This window comes from Mya arenaria, chromosome 10, assembly GCF_026914265.1.
Source record: "Mya arenaria isolate MELC-2E11 chromosome 10, ASM2691426v1".
NCBI classification, from domain to species: Eukaryota; Metazoa; Mollusca; class Bivalvia; order Myida; family Myidae; genus Mya; species Mya arenaria.
Window position 1 is genome coordinate 27,577,976 of NC_069131.1, and position 6,404 is coordinate 27,584,379.

The following is a 6,404-nucleotide window of genomic DNA, read 5'->3' on the forward strand; positions in this document are numbered from 1 at the left end:
AATTCCTGCTTGTTAATTAAGTAAAAAAGTCTAAATGAGATGACTCAGACACCATTGCCGACTGAAAGAATGTAAATGTTAATCAAATTATGTAATCTGATGTATTCTTTGCATTTTATTCTTAAAGGAGTTCATTTTAGCAAATGCAGGGAGGGAGTGGGGTGGGGGGATGCGTTGTTAACTGTAAAGACCCTCTGCCATTCACTCAAACCTGCGTGCGATAAGGCCGTAGTTTCTCGATAAATCTAAAACGTAACCGGCTTAAATAGCTTAGTTAACTAAATTTCATTCTGAAACTTGATTTTACAAAACAAAAAATAGTTAATATTGATAATGTTAAACATAATTTCATTGTATAGTCTAGAAACTCTTCTTAATCTTAATGAAGGAAGTTACATAATTTACCTCAAAATGAAACAAATGCGCTTAGCTTGAACCTGTTATAAAATAGTTTCATTAATTGTACACACAGTGATGCTAATGCTATAGGACAATTAGATTTCTGTGTGAATTACTTGGAAACGGGATATGTCAGATTAGCACAAATTACAAACCTTTTTCTGTATTTCAGAATGCATCTATGCAACCTGGTTTTTTACATTACAGCTGTGGACTGATGTCAAGTTTTCCTTGAAATAAAATTAGAGAAGCTTCTTAAAATAGACAATTGCCAATATGTAACTTGCTTTTTGATATTTACATTCGCCTGTTATGACATCCTTGTTTATTTCAATATTGCGCTCCGATTGGATACGCGTGACGTCATTTAACCAATGATGTTCGAGGTTACAAATATCAGCTATTCTTTTAGACCAACATATGTTGTCTGTTACATTTATTTAAAAACAATTACTCAATAGGGAAGATACTGCCATTTTTAGATCGTAATGAATTATTATTTAAAATGTAAATATAAGTATTGATCGCAATTATTCTTGAATTTATGCTGTATAAACGCAGTTCTTCAAGCAAACAAATTACCAAGAAGCTCTAGCGCGCTTCATGGAATTTGCTCTTGTTGCCCTGCCGCGTTCATACAGTATAAACGCAAGCAAAAAGCAATCAATCCTTAAATAAAACACTAAATAGACAGCGTAACAAAGAATGAGTATTCTTATTTTTCAATCTTGCAGAGATATTCAATGATTATCCTTAACCTTACACCGATATTCATCAATTATCCCCTATATATGGCTCACGACCACAGCAAGATCCGGATGTTAATACAGAAAAAAGACTGCTTGTGTTCAAGTATCAATATTTTATTAGAGTTGAATAAAAGAGAAGAAACGGGTGGTCTTTTTGCATAGAGTTTACTATAATTTGACAATGTATTGCAAACAATGATAGTTTAGTGTAAAAATTGGAAACATCCTTTCCTTGTGGAATAATGCAAATTGGTTGTTTCCTTGTGATTAAATTTTGTGTCTTGAATTGTTCTACAGCAGCCAGTTACTTGTTTTTCAATTGGGACTGTTTTAAAGCGAAAAGCCTTGTTAGTGTCTATATGAAATATATAGTAAAAATAACTGCGGTCTTAGGCCATATTTACATATTTTTAACAACGGTGACTTCAATTGTTCGTGTGATAGCCTCTTCTTATGTGTCAATGTTAACAAATTGACCCTTGGTAATACTTCATTTTGGGGTTAATCTGTTTCAGATCGGGATTGATCACTTCAGTGCCGTATTCACCAGTAACGTTTAATGCAGGATACCAGATTGGCATCTGGGAATGATCACTTCAGTACCGTATTCAAAAGTAACGTTTTATCCAGGATACCAGAGTGGCATCAGGGATTGATCACTTAAGTACCGTATTTACCAGTAAGGTTTTATCCAGGATACCAGAGTGGCATCTGGGATTGATCCCATCAGTACTGTATTCACCAGTAACATTTTATCCAGGATACCAGATTGGCATTTGGGATTGATCAATTCAGTACCGTATACCATAGTTGCATATGGGATCTGGGATCAATGACTTAAGTACCATAATCAACAAGAACGTTTAAGCAAGTAGACAAGAATTGCATATGCACCACAAAGTGTTCTCAAAAGAGCATCATAAACTGTAATATATGTCTTTTTAATTTTACCTTATCAGTGAGATTGGTTTATTTTATGACAAAACTTCATTTAAACACTAGTGTTGTTTTTTGAAAGTGTTTGTAAGAAGATCTTTATTTTCTTAACTTCACAAATCTTCAGTCTGCAATTATGTTTATTAGTTCCCTACTGGTTTCACCGGAGGGGACTTTAGGTATACCCTCCGTCCGTCCACAAATTAATGGTTAGTGGAACTTAGTATGTGGAAAGAGGGCAATATGGAGGTTATGCAAGTTAGTTTATTTTTTTCGTCAGACAAAGTAATGCAGAGTTATGACCCTTGACTTATTAAAAATAAAGCCAATTTGGTCATGTGATAACTCAAAAAGTATCAAAGTTAGTTTATTAAAAATTATGGAAAAAAAGTTTTTAAACATCGGGCACAAATGTTTATTTGTCAGTACTGTAGAATTTCCATGTCATGTTTTTTGTACCATTACTTCTTTAGCTGATAAACCAGTCCTTATTCAATTATATTTTGAATTTCTATAGATATATGTTAAATTTGTATATTGGCACAAAGAATCTAGTTATTGAATGTTCATTTTTGAGTGAGTCGTATAAAAAATGTGAAAGTGCTGAATATAATGCTTGAACTAACATGAGTTAGCCTTGTAAGTTCTGAACAATTAGGTGTATATGCACACAACAGTTCATCTTGCATTGCTATCTAAAAGGATATAGTATTAAACTGAATGAGCTAATGTAATCATAATTATAGTGCATTCTTGTTCTGATTATGTTGTGAACTGTTAAACTGCTATATAGTGAATACGTTACAACATATATATAGTATACATGAATTTCAATAACTAATGTTTCATGGATTAATCTATATGCTTATTTATTTTAAATGTTATAGATGTGTTGTTGTTCAATGTTTATAATTCAGTTTAAAGTCTCATACTTTAAATAATTAAATATGTTCATACTTTTTGCATACATTGTTATACTCAATTATTGAATCTCGTTAACAACGTCAACTACAGGGGATTTATATTCATTTTAAACTGCTGAGGAGGTCAAACCATTTTTCCAGCTTATTTGCAGAAGCTTAAAAGTCTAAAATATACACAATGCTGTTTTACATATTAAAATAATTAAGTACAGGTTGATTGTCAGATAATTGTAGATTCTGTGATAATTAATTTTAAGTCAATTTGTTTTATTTACCTTGTTATGTTTAAAGTAGGAATCATTATTTTGTACCTTTACGTGCTGGTATGATATTCAGTATTGTGATAGTTAGTATAGTAATTGTATTTGTACTTATGAGTTTTTTCAAACATTAAAAATATTAATTTCTTTTACATTGCCTTTACCTTACTTGTGATGCACTTACATGATATAATTGGTCATAGTCATAGTCGTGGTATGTCCTATAAATTCATTCTTGCCTTTTACACTTGTTTACCTAGAACAAATTGTACAGCATTAGCAGTTTCTGTAGTTGATAACATTTCTAGAGCCCGTCCAAGGCAGTGCCTTATTTCATATTATTTCTTAAACAATCATTGTATACAATAAATGTATCACTTTAATGAATCATTTTGCAATAATTGTACTATACTCGATTGATTATTTTTGTCCTAATTCCAGTCATTGATGCTATGTTAAATAGTACTTGATTGTTTGTATGTCTGCACTGTAACATACAACTTATGTTTTATATAAAATTATGCTCCATATACCGCCGATATATAGGTGACATATTGGCCCGAAGGGCCGGGTGTAGATATCAAACTATTCATTAAGAAATGTTATTATTCTATGTACACATGTTACCATAATAAACAATTTACTTACTTACTTACTTACTTACTTACTTACTTACTTACTTTCTTACTTACTTACTTACTTACTTACTTACTTACTTACTTACTTACTTACTTACTTACTTACTTACTTACTTACTTACTTCTTTACTTACTTACTTACTTACTTACTTACTTACTTACTTACTTACTTACTTACTTACTTACTTACTTACTTACTTACTTACTTACTTACTTACTTACTATCTTACTTACTTACTTACTTACTTACTTACTTACTTACTTACTTACTTACTTACTTACTTACTTACTTACTTACTTACTTACTTACTTACTTACTTACTTACTTACTTACTTACTTACTTACTTACTTACTTACTTACTTACTTACTTACTTACTTACTTACTTACTTACTTACTTACTTACTTACTTACTTACTTACTTACTTACTTACTTACTTACTTACTTACTTACTTACTTACTTACTTACTTACTTACTTACTATCTTACTTACTTACTTACTTACTTACTTACTTACTTACTTACTTACTTACTTACTTACTTACTTACTTACTTACTTACTTACTTACTTACTTACTTACTTACTTACTTATCGACCATTTATAATGCAAGGAATGCTATCATAAAACAATACGGATTACTATATTCCCATTGTATACTATGGAGAACTAATTAATTACGTATGACGGCTATTATATTCGAATAAGAAACAATACATATACATATACTACTTTTTCAAGATAAACGGCGGAGACGGTATGATGTTTTACCATTTCTCATACAAGTATTCTTGTACAGCTAAAAACCTGTTTTTCTATAAATTGAATAAAATCACATCTTGGTGTCAAAAACCTGTTACTGGTAAGACTTGCTATCAACTGAACACGCCCAGTTTGCAAATAGTATCGGGTTAATACACCTTTCTGAGGTTGTTACTATCTGCAAAGGTCCGCAAATGGTTTACAGCCCGAGGTGTATTATCGCTATTATGTTGTGTTTAAAAAAGCTGTTAAATGTCACAAAAATGCAAAAACAGTTAGTTCAAAATAACCTCCATAACAGGTACTTGTGTAACGTCATGAGTGATGTCATTGAAAAAGTTTTACTTTAAGCTCGATAAGGGCCGCAACATAACTCGACAGTTCCATTTTTGTTTCGACGCCTTTTTTTCAGTGTTCAGTCGATTGGAAGATGTGTTTTTTAGAATTTGACTGGATTACTTGGATTATTCACACACAATACCTATCGGGTTATCGATTAACTACCGATATATTCCTTCTTTAACAATTATGTTTTGGCAACTCATTTAAAACGGAAAATATTGTAAACATGTTCTGGATAAAATGTACAGCATCATCAGCAACAGAGAAAAAAAATATTTGAAAAATATTTTTTCATTGCATATGAAGTAATGAAATCATGTCCATATAAGTTGTTTGTTCTGAATTAAATCGACAGAAATAACTCAAGTAGGGAGGAGTTAAACGTTTTAGACTAAATTTGGTGCTTTTAGAGCAAACAAATCGTCAAGACAACTGCAGAAAGTACTACCTAATAAACATTCATCAGCTTGCCAGGAAAACACAACTCAGAAGTAAAAATGTAAGTAAAATGTGGTTTATTTCATTTTGATATGTATATATATATAGCTGTATATATATATGCTGAAATGTGTTATTGTGCAAAAAATTGTTGACCAACTTTCGGTCAGAAACCAGGTCGCTCAGCGGCCATTGTTATGATGCGGGCCCTGATAGCGCTAATATAAAACAAAAAGCCGGTCATTTACGGCACGTTTTCTGAATATACCGATAACGCCCGGGTACTTGTGTTTTAACACATCACGATAACGGACCGAAAAACACATTTTATGCAATACTGCTCTTTACAACAGTAACAAAATGACGTCTGATTTTACGTCGTCCTTATTTGATGCATTGAATACCCAAATGTTAAATAATTTTAAAAAGTGTAATTAATCGGTTCATTGTTATAACTATTGATCGTATTATACCATTCCCTATTCAACCGGGACATTTTATATTCTTTACCAGAAATAGACTTCAAAGTTTATCGCGATGGCAAAAATGGAGAACATTTCCTTATTAAACGTGAAAAACGTTAAATGCGCTAAGGGAAATGGAGAAACATTGTATATAAAAGAAGTTAATAAAACAACTGAGTTTAACAACCAATGCTCTGGAAATAGATATTTAAAACAATCAATTTAAATTACATTTGTTTTATCTTTAAACATTGTCAGAACAGTTGACGCTTTTCCGTTAATGGTGACTATTTGCCGTGAAAATAAACTCAATAATGATACATATTTTTTACATCATAATACGCGACAATTTATAATACATATTTACTGATTCAAACTTTTTTTTCTTTCTTCATGTTTGGGGTAAGTTTCATAATAAACTGTCCTTTTTTGCATATTTGAAAAGGTATTGCAAATTACGATCTTCTTTTCAGCAAAATAACAAACAAAAAAT